Below are 21,629 nucleotides of genomic sequence, written 5' to 3' on the forward strand. Positions count from 1 at the left end.
AACATTTTAAATTGACATTTTTTATCCAAACTGTCGTAAAAAATGTTTTGTTTAACAAAAACCTGGCTTTTTGTGCAAAAACTAAAAATCAGTCAATTTCAGAGTCTGTAGAATATAAACAATATCAACATTCTGACATTGTTCAGCTTTTTTTCCTGAGACCACAATCAACTCCGGTAGCTTGTTCAATATTCAAGCAAGTGTCATTTTTCTGCTTTTTTACTAGGATCAGAAAAGAGAGACTATTTTGCATGCTATTGATGGGAGGGTTCCAGCTTCCTCAAGCATGGGGTGCTGTTTGTGGAAGAAGATCTGCTGGGAAGAGATGGGTCCACTTGACCAAGAAAGGGAAGAGCATCTTTGTGCACCGAATCATCCACCAAGTGAGGAGGGCTTTAAACTAGGTTTGAAGAGAGCAGGCGAGAAAAGCCCACAGGTAAGCATAAAAAAATGTCAACCTTAACATAGCGCTAGATGTTGGGTGTGGGGAGGAAGGGCGGGGCAGTGCATGGAAAATTACATTACGATCATAGGTGCAACAAGAGCAAAAACAATGGAGGAATCTGCTCAGCATTTTAGATGTATATACAAAAATGCACAAAGTATGGTGAATAAACAGAAAGAACTGGAAGTATTAGTACTTAATCTAAATTATGATAACTGGAGTCTCAGAGACTTGGTAGGATAAAATTCATGACTGGAATATTGGTAGAGAGGGGTATAGCTTGTTCAAGAAGGGCAGGCAGGATAAAAAGTGAGGAGGTGGTGTAACCAGGGGGACAGCCATAGTAGTAGACTTGTTTCTGATCAGGCAGGAATTGAGAGTGAACCTGAAGGTGGAAAGCAATTTGTGGAAAGTGATCATGAAATGATAGATTTCTTGATTCTAAGGAAAGGAAATAGTGAGATCAGCAGAATAAGGACAATTGTTATAAAAGAAAAACAGACTTTCACACATTTAGAGAGCTACTAGGTAGTCCCATGGGAAGAAAATCTAAGGAAAAATGGAGTTCAGGAGAGCTGGCAGTTCTCAGAGACAATATTGAAGGCACCACTGCAAACTATCCTGATGTAAAGCAAAGGGATGAAAACTAGTAGAAGGCCAATATGTCTCCATCAGGAACTCTTTACTTACCTAAAAAATCAAAAAGGAATCCTACATAGAGTGGAAACATGAAGGAGTATAAATGAATAGCACAAGTATGCAGAGACAAAATGAGTTACACCTAGCAACGGATGTAAAAGAAAATAAGAGGTTTATTAAATAGATTAGAGTTAGAGAAAGATGAAGAAAAGTGTATGCCCTCAAATTCACGGGAAAGGAGAGCAAATAACTGATGATTTCAAGAAGGCTGAGGTGTTCATTGTCTATTTTGCCTCAATCTTCACTATGTCCAAATATTCTACACAATTAATACTAACTGTAAACTGGAAGGAACACAAGTCAAAATGGGGAAAGAACAGGTTAAAAAATATTTAGATGAGTTAGATGTATTTAAGTCACCAAGACCAGACAAAATTCATCCTAGGGTACTTCAGGAACCACAACTGAAGCAAGCTTGGAACACTTAGGCTTGGTCTACACTACAGAGTTAGGTTGACATAAGGCAGAGTATCCACTCCAAGCCGACTGCCACTCAGGCTTCCCACTTGGGCTGCCACCCAGGTTCCCTGTGGGGAGCCCTGCTGCCCCCCAACTCCTGGCTCCCCACAGGGAGCATGGCAGCCCACTGGACTCCAGGTGATGATCTCCCTGCCAGAGGTGAGAAGCCCCAAGTGGCTTCCCCCCTTTTCCTGACTGGGAGAGGGGAGGCGAGAAGCCACAGGGGGCAGCTGGGCTCCCAGCAGGGAGTTGTGCAGAGGTGAGAGCCCTGGCTATCAGCCCCCCATACTGCCCCTCTTCAGCTGGTGGAAGTGCTCCTGGTGAGGACATGCACCACCGACAGAAAGAGGGCAGTGTGGACATCGCTGCGGTGGCCGTAAGTCAACCTAACATAGGTCAATTTAAGATTGCAGTGTAGACATGCCCTTAGTGATTATCTTCCAGAACTCAAGGGACGGGTGAGATCCCAGAGGTCTGGAGAAGGGAAAAGAGAGAAAATTATAGACCCAGAAAATTATAGATCAGTCAGCCTAACTTTGATTTCCAGAAAGATACCAGAACAAAATTATTAATCAATTTGTAAGCATCTACAGGATAACAGGCTTATAAGGAATAGCCGACATGGGTCTGTCAAGAACAAATTATTTTCTCGTGAGCAAACTAGGGATAGAGTTTGGTCACTAACCTGGCTGGAAGCATGTGGTGAGAATTTTTTGCTTGACTCTAGTATTGTTTGTTAAGTTAAACATTAGTAAATATTTTATATTTATTTTTCTTATAGCCATTTTTAACTTTTATACCTTATCACTTTCACTTTCTTAAAATCTCTCTCTTTGTAGTTAATCAACTTGTTTTTACTGTTTTATCTAATCCTGTATGTTTAACTGAAGTGTCTGGGTAATTCTATTTAAGGTAATATGCTGGCAAAAATATTGATACAGCTGATGAAAGGGCTGGGCAATACAGGACATACATTTATGGTGGAAAATTCAGGACTGCAGGTGTGTTGGAGTCATCCTGCAGCATAACCAAGGCTGGTGAGAGCCAGGGTATAACTGGCAGGCTGCAATTACAAACAGACACTTGGGGGTAGGAGGGTGTGCCTTGCATGCTAGAAGACTCTTTGTGAGTAGCCCAGGTGGGAACCTCTTCAGCTAGGCATTGTAAGGCATCCAAGGTTGCAGGACAGAGGGGACACTGCCCCCCACTGGTCTAAATTGTAATGTGGTATGTCACAGTGGGTAAATAACTTCTTGACAGATCATATTCAAGGAGTAATCATCGATACTTTGCTGTCAGACAGGAAGGACCATATCTAGGGCAGTCAGTCCTGGGTCTGGTACTAGTCAGTATTTTCATTAATGAGTTAGATAATGGAACAAAGAGCATGCTGATAAATTTTCAGGTGATGCCAAGCTGGAAGGGGATGCAAGTACTTTGGAGGACAGGATTAGAATTCCAAATGACCTTCACAAATTGGGGAATTAGACTGAAATCAGCAAGATGACATTCAATAAAGACAAGTACAAAGTATTTCACTTAGAAAGGAAAAATCAAATGCACAACTACAAAATGGGGAATAACTGAGTAGGTGGTAGTACTGCTGAAATGGATGTGGGGGTTATAGTGGGATCACAAATGCAATGAGTCAATGTGATGCAACTACAAAAAAAGCTAATAATTCTGGGCTGTATTAACAGGTGTGTCATATGTAAGCCACAGAAGGTAATTGTCCCACTCTGCACAGCACTGGTGAGGCCTCAAGTGGATGACTCTGTTCAGTTGTGGGGACCACACTTCAAGCAAGGAGTGAACAAAGTGGCGAGAGTACAGGGGAGAGCAACAAAAATAAAAAGTTTAGAAAACTTGACCTGTGAGGAAAGGTTTAAAATCCTGGGCATGTTCAGTCTTGAGCAAAGAAGAATGAGAGGGAACATCATCAGAACAGCCCCAGTCTGAAGGTGTTCAATTGTTTTGCATGGATACTGAAGGTCGGACAAGTAGTAACTGCAGCAAGGGAGATTTAAGTTAGCTAGTAGGAAAACCTTTTTAAATATAAGGAGAGTTATAATCTGGAATAGGCTTCAAAGGGTGGCTGAGGAATCCCATCACTGGACGTCTTAAATAAAAGGTTAGACAAACACCCGTCAGGGATGGTCTAGGTTTACTTGGTCAGCGCAGGTGGCTGGACTTGAGGACTTCTTGAGGTCTTTTTCAGTCCTACTTTTCTATGATACTATTATTCTATAAGGTATTACTACAATATACTGTAATCTAACAGGGGAAAACCTGTGCAGCCAGAAATCTCATGAAGTCCTAACCCATGAGATTTCCAGCTCAAGTCACAGACCAAATAAATAAATAAAAATAAAAAAATTGGTCACCTATTTGATGAAGATCAGGCCTTTGGGATCCTTCTCCACATTGGGAAAATGCCAGACATTTGGAAATGTGTTTCCTATAAACATCCAAAAGTACTGAACCTATCCAAATGGAATAGGTTAATAAATCCATCTAGATATCTCAGGAGATCAGTCTTTCCTGCGAGATGTTCAGTACTTCATTGTTTGGGATTGGGCTCAAAAAGCTCTGAAAACTCTTTTTTGTGGTATTATATTCCTTATGCACCTGTGTCAGATCCTGCATTCCCTCCACTCCAATCAGTCAATGGTACTGAGTCAGATATTGAAGTGAGCAGGAATTGAAGACACTCAGGGTGATATCCTGGCCCCATTGAAGTCAATTGGAGTTTTGAGATTGATTTATAGCACCAGGATTTTCCTGTAAGCATTTTGCAGAAAATAGACAAAATAAATACAATTAACCAGGCTTTTTTTAACCTCAGATACTGGTTATAATAACTGATATCTTCACTGTTCCAGATTCTTCACAACATTCAAATAGCTTTTCTGTATTTTTAAACCAATGAACTACAGAATTACAAATTTTAAAGACAACATAAATATGAGGTAATATCATAATATGTACTAGATAACAAAAGTTCCAACTAATATTATTGAACCAAAGTTGAAATATAATCATGACAGCTGTCTTTGTCAATTATCAAAAACATTAACTATGAAGCTCAGTCTTAAAATACTTTACATAATTAAAAATGAAAACCACAAGCAGATTGTCTTTTTTCCCCAAAAAATTTAAATTTGATTCAGTATTGTAGATGACACCAGAAGAGAAGTGATCTAAAGTACTGAACCATCTGTGCTGCTAAATCTATACACAATGGAGTGTGTTAAAGATGGAATTTCATTTCAGGCGTAACTTTTAATTGCCTTGCTTTCATGGGATTATTTATGTTAATCTTCCTTGCCTCTCCAAAAACGTGTGCAACTCCCATTAATGTAAAGAAGAAAAGCATGCATATTAAGAGGGTGAATATAGCAATGTTAATTTTAAGTATGCAAATATACTATAAAAACTGATAAACAAAGGTCCTAGCAATGGCCTCTGCATGCTTACCTTGCATATTTAAAGTTTTAAAACATTTTAAGTGTAGGGCCAAACAAATCTTGCATTTGTCCGGCCAAATGAGAATTTGCATGAGCAACAATCCATCAGATGATTTCACGACAATGATTTAGGATGGAATTTTCATCAGAGCCTAAATGACAAAGAAGCACAAGTTCCATTGACTTTCACTAAGATGTATGCTCCTAACTCATTTAGGCTCTTTAGAAAATGTCATGTTAAGTGACTAGTAGAGTGACAAGTTGCTAGTATTCCGGCGTTCTACTCCTGGATTTCCCATGACATAGGAATCCTTGTGCAAATCTGTAACTTTTTGTTGTCTCAGTTTACTCATTCTGAAAACAGGAATAATATGTTTTACCTGATGTACCTCCTGCAGATGTTGTAAAGATTAATATATAATTCTCAGATGCTTTAAAATGTTCAGATGAAAGGTGGCATAAAATTATATTTATTAACATTCTCACTTTCAATGTACATTTTTTTTATATATGTGAACAGAGTGTGAAGCGTTTTGTGTTCAGACCCATTGAGAACTTAACACTTAATTTTACCTCAGCTTTGCTTCTGTACAGCATAGTCCTGAAAAATGTAGGCCAGACTCATTGGTCAAAATGGTCTTTCTGAATTTACTCCGTATAATATGATTCCAGATTCTAAAACATAGCTCCTGCTGTAGTTAACCAAATACACTGCTCAAATTATGTAGACACTGATAACCATAAACTATCATGACAACATTCGTCTGTGTTTCTCTGAGTGGTCTGGATAAGTTGAGATAATGTGTTGGGGTTTTTTTTCCCCTCCTCATTTCCTTCAATAGTTAGATCACCGAGTACAGCTGGTATTCTTTTATAATTCAATAGGTAAGTGGTATAGGCATTTTAGGTATAATTTGCCCTGGGTTTCATAAAAGCTGAAATCTGCTGCCTGAAAGCAAAGACATACAATTGTCCACAATGTTTTGTTTTTTTTTTTGTTAAAAATGCATTCACAATTTCAAGGAATTTGTTATTAGTGAAAAGTACTACACTGACAGCATTACCAACTGAGACACTATCCATACGGAAGTATAAAGTTTTCCAATACTGTTCTACAAGTCCCCAGTTTAGGAAAGCACTTGAGCACATGCTTAAAGTTAAGAATCTTAAAGTTAACTATGTGCTTAAGTACTCTCCTGAATTGGGGCATTCATGTCTATAAATAGATTTGTTTCCCCTTTCTCAATCCCCTGCCCCTCCCCCCCCGACACACACACACACACACACACACACACACACACTCTGTCACTTCAATGGGAGAAGAATTAAGTCATTGTTCAGCACTTCTGAAAATCCTACTCTAAATTTTCTATAATTTATCAGGACCGTTGATCTCTTTAATGTGTGTTCCTCCTTCTACTGTTCTACTTCCTAATTATTTATTCAGTCCTTAAGAGAGCCTGGAATTGGAGTAGCTTCCTTACATCATATTCATTTGTAAAGAATACTGGAGAATACCAGGGAAATACAAGTACTATTATAATTCATAGATTCCAAGACCAGACAGGACCATTTGTTGGATCATATTAAAGAAGTTCTGTATTAAAATCACAAATGAGTTTGATTCCCCATAGTTTAAATTCCAGGGTATTACTAATTAAGAGGTCTCTTGGTTTTTTGGTACTGTTTCTCTCCCTCTATGTGTGAAACTTGCAAGCTGCTAATTGTGTTAGTACATTCTAAGACAGAATCTGTTCTTAAAGCAATTCTTTGTAACAACAACTACTCACACAGAGAGAGACTCAAAGCAATACTTTGTAACAACAGAAACAACACTCAGAGACTCCCAGCCCTTTTGTTGTATTCATCTCGCTTTGTTAACAATTGTGATTAAAATAGAGATAGAGGATGTATGTGGATGGTTGCTTGGTGTGGATAATAAGTGAATGATCAGGGAGGTGCCAGCCTAAGAATCCAGTGTCCATCGGCTGAAGAAGGCATCAAGTGGAAATAACCAGAGGACCCCCGGAGGGCAGACTGGAATCCACCCAACAGCCTCAAGAATGGGAGAACCAAAGAACAAGATAACATCTGACAGCACGGAGCCATCAGGAATGTGCCATCTGCTGATGGATTCAGCAACAGCATGATGAAGCAATTCCCATAGACTGGCATAGGAAGAAATTCTTATAAAAATGGACTCTAGAAAGTGAGAACTTTGGGGTCTGATTCTGCAAACCAACTTCCAGGAGCATCAGATGAGCATCTGACAAGGCCCTGCTCCCTCCTCATGTCCAGGCCACCTGGCCAGTGGCTTGGCATGAGCAATTCTAAGGCTGTTAACTATGATAACAACCTTGCAGAACCTGTGTGTGTGTGTGTGTATGAATGAATGTGTGAATAAATATGAAATTGAATGGAATGTTATAGCTATAACTAACTGCTTACTATGATTCTTTCTGTATTCACAATAAATGTGGCATTTTGCCTTTTTCCCTTTAATAAGATCCTGCTGGTTTTTATTTTATTGGTATAACACACTGTGATCATCTAGTTTGACCTCCTGTATAGCATAGGCCATAGAACATGAATTTACAGAACACACTTGCCAAATACTTCCTGCAGAGTTTGTCAATGAACACAGGGCAAAGAAACCAGAGGGCAAATTTAATTCAAAACGTGTTTAAAGAACACTGTTCCTCTAGACAATAAAAATCTTAGGGTATGTCTACACTGCAATAATACACCCATGGCTGGCCTGTGTCAGCGGACTCGGGCTTGTGGGGCTATAAAACTGCAGTGCAGACATTCAGGTGTGGGCTGGAGCCAGGTCTCTGGGACTCCACGAAGGGAGCAAGGAATTTTATAGACCCACAATTTTATAGCTCCTTAGCCCAAGGCCCATGAGCCCAAGTCAGCTGACATGGGCCAGCTGCGGGTGTTCCACTGAAGTGTAGACATACTCTTGTTGTGCACTGTACTGAATGTTATGTTAACTGATACATTAGGACTTTTAGTTAATGACTGGTAGTGTATTTTAAATTCATTATCAAGAGACAGCTTGATTTTTTTTGTCATAAAACTTCAACAGCTGTATTTTAATAAGGGATTAAAAAAGTAGATAAAACTTAAGCCAGTGGGAGTGTTTGAGGGGGGAAGTAATAATAAAAATATTTTTTCATGATCTGTCAGGTAATGTGGTGGTGGTGATTTATTTATAGATTTCAAGGCCAGAAGGGACAATTGTGATCATCTTGTCTGACCTCCTGCATAACATGGGCCATAGAATTTCCCCCAAAATAATTCCTAGAGCAGATCTTTTAGAAAAAAAATCCAGTCTTGATTTTAAAACTGTCAGAGATAGAGAATCCACCACAACCCTTGATAAATTGTTCTAGTTGTTAATTACTCTCACTGTTAAAAGAATTATGCTCTATTTCCTGTCTGAATTTGTCTAGCTTCAACTTCCAGCCATTGGTTTATATTGTACCTTTCTCTGCTACACTGAAGAGCCCATTATTAAATATTTGTTCCCGTGTAGATACTTACAGATTAATCAAGTCATTCCTTAACCACCTCTTTGTTAAGCTAAATTGTGTTCCTTGAGGTTTCACTATAAGATATGCTTTCTAATCCTTTAATCATTCTCATAGTTCTGCTCTAAATCTTCCCCAATTTATCAACATCTTTCTTGAATTGTGGACACCAGAACTGAACACAGTTGTGACACTACTCCCCATATTCATCACAATAGTAGCATTATGATATGATTATGACATAGTTATAATGCATCTTGTACAAGATATGTCTTGTGAGGTATCCCTGGAAAAGTTATGCTTTGATGAATATAATTATCCTATTTGTATGCATGTATCATTTTTTGTATCTGAAGTTTTGAATATTGACTATGTATCTGTATTTCAAATGTGCTTACTCTGGAAAACACCTACAGCTAGCCTTTCAGGTACAACACTGAAGAATCTAGACAGTGCTGATGGCCCATCAACAAAGACAATGGACCATCGAAGAGCGTAGCCTTTCTGTAAATGTTTCAGCCATCCTGAACGTAATGGCTGCTATGACTCAGCAGGGCATGTGACCAGACCACATGGCGCTGAACTCCATTTTGGTACCAGTGTTTTTCCACAAGCTGGACTGGGAACTGAGTTTGGAACAAAGGGTTCCTGCTCTATGGAGAAGCTATATAAGGTAGACTGTGACATCATCTCGTGGCCTCACTTCCCATACAAGAGAACTCCTGGAAACAGCTGAGGAAGAAAGACTGAACTGGGAGGAAGTGCTGATCCCAGGCTAACGGGATTTCTAGCTTGTGTAGGGAAACCTGGTGGATTGATTGTATCTTCAGCCCAGGGTGAGAAATTGCTAACTCATATCCAATCCATCTAGTATGTTAGGCTTTGTTTATGTTTTGTTTATTTGCTAGGTAATCTGCTTTGATTTGTTTGCTATCCCTTATAATCACTACAAATCTATCTTTTGTATGTTTTATAATAAACTTGTTTTATGTTTTAATCTAAACCATTGTGCCTTTAAGTGAAGTGTCTGGGGAAAATCTCAGCTTTCTGTACAAAAGTTGTTGCATATATTTCCCACATCGAGGGGAAAGTGAACATATTAATGAGCTTACTTTGTACAGATCCCTGTGCAGTGTAAAACAGTATAATTCTGGGTTTATACTCCAGGAAGGGTTCAAGGTGGAGGAACTGGGAAATTAGCTATTGTCTCCTTCCTATCTTTGAGTGGCTTAGGGAAAGCACTCAGGTAGCTCAGTTTGGGTTTGTGGCGTCACCTGCTGTCATGTTGGGTGATAACAAGGCCTGGTAAGGCTGGCTCTACCTCCAAAAAATCAGTGTGAGCAGGGCCAGCCCAGAAGGAGAGTTAGGGGGCACAGTGATTCCCATGGCTCCCAGACTGCACCCTAGGCATGACAAGGTTGAACCAGTGCCAATTATAAAGATAGAATAACCTCTCTACTCAAGTTTCTCCTGTTTATGCATCCCAGAATTGCATTAACTCTTTGAGCCACCGTGGCACACTGGGCGCTCATGTTCAGCTGATTATCCACCACAACCCCCAAATCTTTTTCAGTCACTGCTTCCCAGGGTAGAGTCCTCCCTTTCTGTAAGTATGACCTGCCTTCTTTGTTCCTTGATGTATACATTTACATTTACCTGTACTAAAACACATACTTTGTTTGTTCCCAGTTAACCAAGAGATCCAGCTTGCTCTGAATCAGTGACTTGTCCTCTTCATTATTTACAACCCCCCTCCCATTTTAGTGTCATCTGCAAACTTTATCGGTGATGATTTTATGTTTTCTTCTAAGTCATTAATAAATGCATAAAATAGTGTAGGGTTAAGAACCCCACTGGAAACACTCTTGCTTGATGATGATTCCACACTTACAATTACATTTTGAGACCTATGAGTTAGCCAGTTTTTAATGCATTTAATGTTTGTCATAAATTTTACCCCATTCTATTTTTTTTAATCAAAATGTTATTTAGAAGGATTTCAGAAGAAATTTAGAAGTTTCTTTCAAACCCTTTTGTTATTGGTACAGTCGAACTGATTCTCAAATCATTGGTTTTTTATTTTATTTTTTTTCAGTGAGACTAAACCAAGGTAAGTATTTGGATATCATTTGTGTTTTGGCTTCATGCTTTCTATCCCTCTCTAGTATCCATTTCTCTAATTTATGTCAACTGTTCCCAGGCTACCCATGGATTCATCACTGGTGTACATCCTGATCAGGGCTTGCCAAAAGGACAACATAGGGCTGCTGTACCTGTTGTGGTGGAATTTGCAGTGTTTTCATGGCCCTTGTATGGCACCACAAAATCTGCCCCAGTCATTTCCTCTCTTCCCACTTCATGGTTCACAGATTCTCTTGCCATATTTGGTATTGACATGGAGCCACCATGAGAAACATGAGCTTTTTGAGAGCTCAGTTGCCAATATACAGATGATAAACAACTCTATCTGTCTTTCATAACATCATATGACTTTGCTGTGTTGACTGGTGTCTGGTCAAACTCAACATATTAATGAGGAAAAGCTGGTTCAGAACCCTAGACTAGACAGATTGTACTGCTAGACAAAGTGATATCCTTTAGAGGGCTTGCCACCACAGAGCTGGCTTCAGCAGCTGAAGACATAAATATAGAGATAAGCCTAATTACAGGCTTCTATTTAGAACAAAAAAAAATAGGGCTGACTTACTTTCTGGCTTTGATACAGACTTTCTGTGTGTCACTGTGTAAGTCACTCTTGATAAAGTGACACCACATATCCTGGGAGACCAATCACTGTGGGAAGTGCTGCCCATGATAGAAATGATTGGCAGCCCCTCCTGTTACCTCTGATTAGCTCAAACCTACTATTTAAGCCTGGAGGGAGTACCAGGAAGTTGGCTGTACAACAAGGCTGTACAACAAGGCTGTTCATGCTCCCTGGCCTTGTTCCTGTCTCTTGCTCTGGCTCCTGGCTACCAGCTCCATTCTGACCTTGGCTCTGGCTCCTGACTATTGATCTTGGCATGATCCTGGGCTCTGGACTCTGGCTACCAACTCTTGCTCAACCCCTCAGGTCTAACCACCTACAACTCTAACCACTGGGCATGACCACTCACACCCCAGTTTATGACAGGAGACGTCTTTTAATAAGTGATAAGATCCTAGAGTAGACCCCATTGTCTTTAAGCATTTCTACTGGCTGCTGAGATCTTTTGAAAATCTGGCCATAGAAGCCTAAATTCAGGCACACCTTTTCTGAATCTTTTCGTCAATGTCTTCTGATTACCAGCCCTGTGCTTCAGTTACAAATATAGTGGTTATCGGCACAACTATAGGGAAAAGGCTATTAACAATTATTCCATGTTTTCTCTGCTTGTTGAAGTTTTTTTTTTTAAATAACTCTGCTATTTTATTTCTGCATTTATAAAAAGAATGATCTCATTGCTACTGAAAATATCTTTCAATGGGAGACCTATTCTGAAAAACAGTTAAGTGTATTGATACAAGAGTTGGCTAAAAACAGGATTTCCATCCCATTGGAATTTCCAAGATTTTAAAAAAATTGGTTTAATCTTGAACTAGGCTGAAAAGAATCAAAGTCTCTGATTTTTTTAACAAAATGAAATATTTACAAAACATTCTGTTTCAACATTATCAAAATATTTTGAAAGTACAACAGTCAATATTTCAACTTTTAAATTGTTATATTATAGAAAAGTCAAAACAATAGTCAAACAAAACACTTATACCTTATCAAAGCAAAAGTGAGATAATTTCCTATTAAAAGTTTCAACAAAATAATACATTCCATGACACATTTTGATTTTGTCAAATCAGTATTTTCCAATTGAAAACTGTTCTGTCATTATTTCCCCAACCAGCTCTAATTGCTACTATTTCTGAAAAAAATCACTCAAAGTGCTGTGCAAAGGATGGTGGAGGATTAAGAGTCTTTCCATTAGCTAAGATTAAAACCATAAATAAGGGGAACCTGTGGAATTATAGACCAGTCATCTTAACTTTAGTACCCAGAAAGATAATGGAGTAAAAAAGTAAGCAATCAATTTTGAAGCACCTAGAAGACAATAAGGTGATAAGTAAGAGTCAGCATGGATTTGTCAAGAACAAATCACATCAAACCAAACTAATAGCTTTCTTTGACAGGGTAACAAGCCTTGTGGCTAGTGGGGAGTAGGAGATGTGGTATAGCTTGATATTAGTAAGGCTTTTGATATGGTTTCCCATGACCTTATCAGAAACTAGGGAAATATAGCCTAGATGGACGTACTATGAGGTGGGTATACAACTGGTTGGAAAACCATTCCCACAGAGTAGTAATCAGTGTTTCACAGTCAAGCTGGAAGAGCATATTGAGTGGGGTCCCTCAGGGATTGGTCCTGGTTCTGGTTCTGTTCAATACCTTCATCAATGATTTAGATAATGGCATAGAGAGTACATTTATAAAGTTTGTAAATACCACCAAGCTGGCAGGGGTTTCAAATGCTTTGGAGGAAAGTATTAAAATTTAATCATCTGGACAAACTAGAGAAATGGTCTGAAGTAAATAGGATGAAATTCAGTAAGGGGAAATGCAAAGTACTCCACTTAGGAAGGAAAAATCAGTTGCACATGTACAAAATGGGAAACGATTGCCTAGGAAGGAGTACTGGAGAAAAGAATCGGAGGTCATAGTGGACCACAACACTGTAACACTGTTGCAAAAAAAAAATCATTCTGGGATGTATCAGGAGTGTTGTAAGCAAGACTGAAATTAATTCTTTGATTCTACTCTGCACTGATAAGATTTCAGCTGGAGTGTAGTGTCAAGTTCTGGGCACCACACTTCAGGAAAGATGTGGACAAATTGAAGAAAGTTCAGAGACCAACAACAAAAAATGATTAAAGGTCTAGAAAACATGAACTATGAGGGAAGATTGAAAAAGATGGGTTTGTATAGTCTGCAGAAGAAAAGACTGAGTGCGGACATAACAGTTTTCAAATACATAAAAGATTGTTACAAGGAAGAGGGTGAAAAAATGTTCTCCTTAACCTCTGAGGACAGAGCAAGAAGCAATGGGGTTAAATTGCTGAAAGGGCAGTTTAAGTTGGACATTGGGAAGATTTTCCTAAACTGCCAGGATAGTTAAGCACAGGAACAAATTGGCTATGGAGGTTGTGGAATCTCTATCACTGGAGATTTTTAAGAATAGGTTAGACAAACATCTGTCAGGAATGGTCTAGTTATTACTTAGTTCTTCCTTGAGTGCAAGGGATCAGACTATATGACCTACTGAAGTCCCTTCCAGTCCTATACTTCTATGATTCTGTGAACAGCTAGGGTGAAATCCTGATTCCACTGAAGTCAATGGACATTTTGCCATTGAGTTAAATGGAGCCAGGATTAAACCCTTGATCTGCATTTCCTTTTCACTTATTTTCATGAAAGCAAAATTTGGGGAATAGATTCTCAGATGGCATAAATCAGCAAAACCTCACAACAGCTGATGATCTGGACCTTTATATCTAGCTTTATGAGACGACACTACTTGTCACTCTCATTTGCTGAAGTATCAAACACGCATAGACCCAGCCATCTGTTTTGCCAGTACATTGATGACTGAACATCTTGTTAAAATAATATGTGATTATTTACTTAAATAATATAAAATAGACAAGTAAATTCTGGTGACATTTTCTAGTCTTGCCTCCTCACCCATATTCAGTAGAAAGGGATGTAAAATCATGCTGGCAGGTTGAGAAACATAAAACCCTTGAAAATTTGGGGAGATGGAGTACTCACCAAAATATTGGAATGAAGCAAATGCCTCAGTTATAATTGTAAAGCCTGTACTAATGGTGCAAATTCTAGAACATGTTCATCCCACAGTACACATGCATCTGTGTAGACCCAATTCTACAAACACTGGACTAACTTCTGTGCCCTACAAGTTCATAAAAGCCATTTTTTCTGGGCTCCTTTGTCCTTGCCTTGAGCATTAGCCAAACATATAGTTCTCTTAATCGGGTCCTTAGGTATTTGTTTCATACTTGCACTGTAAGATATACTGTGTTTTATCAGAGAATCATCTTTCCTATTTAAAGGGGGTATGTTAATGTCTAACATGGAGTTGACAGCATAGCAAAAGTGGCAAAGATTGGTTGCCATGACTTAAAAGAAGATAAGTATTGACAGAGGAAATCTATTCAAAGATATTTTTAAGCCCAAAGAAGTAAAAATGGTTCTTGCACTTGTTTGCAATTCCATACCGTATATTCCCCATTTTATCCAATTGGAACTGAGGGTGCTCAGTACCTTGCAGGACTTGTCCCTTAATTTGGAAACTAAAAAACTGGCCCCAAATGTTAGCTCAGCAGCCCCTGTATTTCAGTTTTCAGGAGCTATGTTGATAAAGATGTCTTTAGTAAATAGGATTTGTTTTGTTTTTAGAAGGAGGTGAGAATTAACTTTTTTGCATGTAATTCTTTTGACAAGATGAGACAAATTAATATACAGACATTTTATTTTATTTCCTACTTATACCAGTTAAACTAATTACACTATTGTTTCAGTAACCTCGACATTTTGAATGAATGGATGTTTACACTTATATCTAAGAATGATGCCAAGCTATGTTGTTTTTAGTACACACATTCCTTCTGAAAAGTCTCACAAAAGCATAACCACAAGGGAAAATATCATTTTCGAACTCCTTTGTAATCTTGTTTAAATGAGGCTTTTCCATTCATGTGTTCTTGAAATACTGTATGTCTAACCCCTCTTATCTGTATTTGATGGCAACTTTCATAATAGTCTTGGAAAGCATTTGTAAATAGATTTTGAAAAATTGTAAAATCTGATTAGTCAACACGTGCTAACTACTTAAATTTCTCATTGAAACTGCCTGGTTCAGATATTGGTTGCCTAATCCCTGAATTAATATTCCTGAGCCTTTCAACAGAGCAAACTAATTCACAAAGTAAATGTCATAGATTTGGTTGAACATTTTTGCAGAGGTGTTTCTCTCCCTACATTTATCTTATACCTGAGCTCTAATATTTTGCTTTTAGGTCCACTAGGGAAATCCAAGATGGCCCTTGCTAAACACTGGCCTTCAGTTTATGGCTCCAAAGCCCTATACAGATATGCACAATATCCAGCTCTCACTGAGTCAAGTGCTGTGTCTACACTAACTTGTACATTTACAACCATTGTCCAGAAAACATAGTGTTAAAATGCAGTTAGCCTGTCTATCCTTATGCTCCCACCTATGCTATTAGTGAGAAAGCATGAACTGGCATTAATGAAATAGTGGAATATAAGAAAAATGCTAGTGTAGATAAGGCCAAGCAAGATGAGTAGGGGACTATCACAGGAGCCCTGTTATATGCTTCCTGATGCATGAGTCAGTGCAACAAACAATCTGAGCAAACAGAGCAGGGATGTCAGGATCTCTTCCTACCCATTCAAGAAGCTAACAGGGGGGACAGATGAGAAGAGAAGTACCACACATTTCTTGTTTGGCTATGCCAAAAGAAGAATAGGAGACATTTGACATGGGCTTAATCAGGTCGCAACTTTATTATTAGATGTCTGAGACTACCCGGCAGGTAAGTGTATAGTGCAGATAACCCCCATGTTTATTCCATAATTACCTGGGGGGACTTTTACCAGCTCCCGCTCTTTTTCCATACCTGGGTGAGAGCCTGCCACCAGCTCTTCCTCTTTTTCCTTCCCAGCCCCTTCAGTTAATCCATTGCCGGGACCTTAACCCTCATACGAGGCAGGGGTGGAGGGTAAGCTGCGCAATAAGAATGGTGGGTTGGCTCCCTGCCATACCAATCATAGAAGTTCCCAATCACCCGTTCGTTCCTTTAATGAACACCTCTTTTATGTCCTTTTTCAAGCCATTCATCTGGTCACTGTAAACCTTTCCTATGGAGTACCTTCACTAGACATCTATCACAAGGAGGTGCCAGCAATTAGCTTGGCTGCCTCCTTCCCACAGCCAGTTGGGTTCTCAGACATCTCCTAATACCATCTTTTATATCAGTCAAAAACATGATGGCACCTAAGTCAGACAGCTGAACCCCATCCTCCCAAAACAACTCTTCTGCCCCATATACTATGCCAAGATGTGAAATTATTGTCCCTCCTATGGCCCCAAGGAATTTGGGCACCTCCCTGTTCACCTGCCTCCTTGCCTTGTCCACCCTGGAGTGGGGGAGGCAACACAGCTCCCCACCAGACCCTGCGCTGAAGCATGTGTGACCACATCTCTCCCTACCCCCAGCCATAAAGCACTGGTCCCTTCACTCAGCCAGACCAGCCAAAAAAAAACCCCTGCTTAAATGTGAAGGGTGCTCATTCTCTGAAACCATAAACAGGAAAGACACTGAAGAAAAGAAATAATGATAGACAACCACAAAACCTTGCATAGCATGGCAGTGTTTCAAGATCCCGTTGCAATTCAATAAAATATCATGACACAAATATTGCAACTCAATGTCAGGATGCTACTCCATGAATTAGTGTCTGTCTGTAATTCCCTTTGCTTGTGAAGACACTTTCCAGTTCTGCAGTGTTGGGAAGGACTCACAACAGAGGAACTTAAGTGGCTTTCAATGAGTTTTTTCATGTAGGGCCTTCCATTAGAGTGTCGCTCGACTTCAAAACAGAGGGTTCATCTGACGAATTAAAGGAGAAATAAAAGTAGTGTAAACATGCAGATATCAGGACTTCTCAGATGGCTGGATGCATGAGGCCCATTGACCACTGATTCAAGCATGCTGAACTTTATAGCAGCATAATTGCTGCTGAGTTTTATTGTTTAAATATCATCTATATTTAGTCTCAGGCGAAGGCTTTTTGTCATTGCCTCAGTTCTCTTGCTAAGTGTCAATCTCCTTATTATTTTGTTTTCTCATCTGTAGTGTTCTCCTCCCTTATTTTTACATCCTTTTGCTATTTTATGTTGATCTTTCCTTCTGTAACTTTGAGTGAAATCCTGTCCCCATTGAAGTAGATGGGACTCCGCTCATCGACTTGAGTAGGGCTGGGATTACACCCTTTTACTCTAATATTGAATCACCTTTTTCTCAACAGTCCTGTGCAGTGAAAACAAAGCAACAGTCACTGCCATTGGTTATTTGACAACCATTCAGGAGAATGGCACATATTCAGCACAGTGTATGTGCATTTATGCTAACAGGAATGCATTTTCAAACTGAAATTTCTGTGTGTGATTATGGAAGGTTACATTATTTACGACTTGGCAAATACACCATATATTGTCTAAAACCCAGCAATTTTCATATCTTTCTGCACACCATGCAGGAAATGTATCTTAGGCCTGAAGCTAAAATATGGATCAGCCAATAGTTACAAAAATAATGCAATATTCAAGTAGCCAAGATACAGCTTGCAATATTACTGTATTTTTTTTGTGGCTGGTACGCTAGTGTAAAGTAGTATTCTGATTTATTCAATTATGAGGTCTATAACTGTGAAATTCTGTTCCACTACATGCAACTTTTAAAAAAAACTGTTCGAGAAGTTCCAGTTTCCATAATTTTGTACCAATTTATTTGGGGGTTGATTTTTTTGTCTGATCCCACATTGCAATCTAAGGTGTGATACAATATGAAAAAAAGTCTATTTACAATGGATGCCATTAAATAGAAATGTCTATCTTGTGAAAAAAAATAGTTTATAATTACACATACTATCATAATGCATATACAGCGGCGGTAGAGGGTGGGAAGCAAATTAAGCAAATGAGCAACCTTAATTCTGGCATTTCCTACCTTCTGTGCTATGTGTTCTTAAAGTAGTTTGTTTTACCTAAAATACACAATCCAGTGAATGTGCCTATTAGCTCCTTAAAGTTTTTCATTTACACAAGCTGCTAACCATATTGTGTCTTCTCAAGTGTGCTTTAAGCATGCCTCTCTGAAAGGTGACTTTGTAAAAATATGGGATCCCAAGATGCCATTAAGTGTCTCAAAACAATTTTGCTCCTTTTCCTAGTTTTTCAAACTTTCCTATTCTTTTGTTGAGATAGATAGATAGACTCCATATAGTAAGACTGGGATCTGAAATCCTGCAGTAATCATCCTGACCTGTATGGTAAGGGGATTGGTTGGAAATTTGTGACGGCCATGGTATTCCTGGTCAGAAGTCAGAAACAATTTCAACTTCCAGGACTTGAAATATGATTCTCATCTCTAAAACATTTTAAACCATTTACATAATGAAGTCAGATTAACAGGTAATTTGCAGCCTGACTCTCAAATGCAAGTTGATCTTTAAGTATGCATTTAGGTGTGAAATTCACACTCATATGTGCATATATTTCAACAGAAAAAAGTCATGTTTTTAAGAGTTACTTTTGTCAGTCTCTTCCTTCCCCTCCCCCCCCCACAAAAATGTATAATGTATTTCCAGATACTTTACATTTTAATGTTTGAGCACAAAAACAAATGAGGCTTTTTCCCCAAACATATTGCACACTCATAAATGATTAAATACAAAGCATGCTTCATCCATTAGTAGCTGCTCTATTTTTGGAGAGTTCATCTATATAACATCATACCAAGCTGCTCTTAAGTCAATGGATCATAATGCATTTGATTACATATGCCATACCTTAGTTGAAAATTCAGCCTCCTTTCTACATGGAAATGTATTATTATAATGGCCAGATTGAGGCACGTTAAGAAGACAGAAGAGTCTCAAAGAAGTCACCTTCATCAAGCAAGACAGAAGGTAATTGCAAACTGAGCCTCATATTCACAAATTAATGGCTTCTCTGCTGAGACTTTCCATGATAAGCCATCTTATGTTTAGCAACACATTCCTTAGGGCATGTCCCGATGTCTTTTCTGAAAAACAGACTACTTATGAATTTATAATATTTAAGTCAATGGCCACTCAGGCATAAGTGCAATTTAGGAATCATGGTTAAATATAAAATGGTATTTGTGAGCATTATTTACCTTTAGACCGGGACTATTTTTCCCTCTTTTCTTGTTTAAACATTTTTGATTAGACATTTGGATTGAAACACAAGTACCACTTGTGCTGTCCTTGTTCAGTCCGCTCCAGAACTTCATATTAAACTACATTACTATGGTATGTCAAATGACTGTTTTACTACTGGTATTGTTAATAAGAGAACGATTTGAAGGATATCAGAGAAAGAGCTTCTTTATTCCATCCCAACTGAATCTATATTGTTTCCCCCATCTAGATGCCCTAATTTTAAATGATTTTCTTTTGGAAAAATCTTCCTCAAAATAAAATGTGATCTGCTGCCAGTTTAGTGAAAACCTTCTTGAGTTAGTTTAAAATCGCCTCTTGGTATATTGGGTTCAGACTTTGCTAGTATAATGGAAAATTTTGAAGATCAAGAGGAAAATGAAGAGAGTGTATGTGTTTGTGAGGTAAAGGGCACTCAAGGGATGGACACTTCAATCAAGAGTTGGTGTGGATACTTTTCAACAAGCCCCCTTCTTCATGTAAGCTCCTTGGGACTGGGACCCTCTTTTTGTCCTGTGTTTGTACAGTGTCTAGCACAATGTGGTCCTGATCCATGGCTGGAATCCCTAGGAGCTACTGCAATATAAATAAATAGAACCAAAAAAATAGTAACTTATGTTCAAGTGATCGTGCCTTAACCAAATTTATAATATGTGGACAGAATAATGTCCTGAGTGCTTTAAAAGGGACTGAAAAAAATTATGAGCCAATTTAGAATTTAATCAGAAAAATCTGAATGATAATTGTGAATCATTTAAGAACATTTTACTCAATGCCCAAAAAGGAAGAAGGCCATACTGCTTTAGCGGGGAAGTGAAGGCAGCTATAAAAATATAGACATATAACAAATGGAAAAAAGGGGAATTGATAGTAATGAATATAAATTAGGACCTGGGGATTTTAGAAAATTGATAAGGAAAGCACAAGAAGAAATTTATGACCACCAAAGTTAAATACAATAAGGACTTTTTGAAGTATAACAGAAACAAAAAGAATCCTAACTATATTATTGGTCCATTACTAGATGGAAATGGTAGAATTAATTGATGTTAATGCAGAAAAGGCAGAAGTGTTCAAAAAAAATTCTGTATATGGGGGGAGGAAGGAAACAAATGATGTAGTCATATCAGATAACACTCTTTCCATTTCACGAGTATCTCTGGAGGTTGTTAAAAAGTAGCTACCGAGGTTAGAAACTTGGAAATTAGTAGGTCCAGGCAACTAGCATTCAAGGGTTTTAAAAGAGGAAATTCCTGGACCACTCATGTTGATTTTCAAAAAGTTTTGGAAAACTGGGGATGTTCCAGAAGACTGGAAGAAAGCTAATTTACTAATATTTAAAAAGGGTAAGTGGATGACCCAGGTAATTATAGGCCTGTCAGTTTGACACTGATCCCCGGCATAAGAATATAAGAATGGCCATACTTGGTCAGACCAATGGTCCCTCTAGCCCAGTATTCTGTCTTCCAACAGTGGCCAATACCCAGGTGCTTCAGAGGGAATGAACATAGTAGGCAATCACTGAGTGATCCATCCTCTGTTGTCCACTCCCAGCTTCTGGCAATCAGAGGCTAGGGATACTCAGAGCATGGGGTTGCATCCTGACCATCACAGCTAATAACTACTGATGAACCTATCCACTAGGAACTTCATTCTTTTTTTAACCACATTATAGTTTTGGCCTTCACAACATCCTCTGGAAACAAGTTCCACAGTTTGACTGTGCACTGTGTGAAGAAGTTCTTGTTTACATTCATTTTAAACCTGCTGCCTATTAATTTTATTGGGTGGCTCCTGGTTCTTGTGTTATGTTAAAAAATAAATAACACTTTTTCTCCACACCAGTCATGATTTTATAGACCTCTATCATATCCCCTTTTAGTAATCTCTTTTCCAAGTTGAAACACCCAAGTCTTTTTAATCTCTCCTTATATGGAAGATTTTCCATACAAAACTTAACCTTTTTTCTTGACCGTTCTTTTGTA

The sequence above is a fragment of the Natator depressus genome, chromosome 2, assembly GCF_965152275.1.
Source record: "Natator depressus isolate rNatDep1 chromosome 2, rNatDep2.hap1, whole genome shotgun sequence".
Lineage (NCBI taxonomy): Eukaryota > Metazoa > Chordata > Testudines > Cheloniidae > Natator > Natator depressus.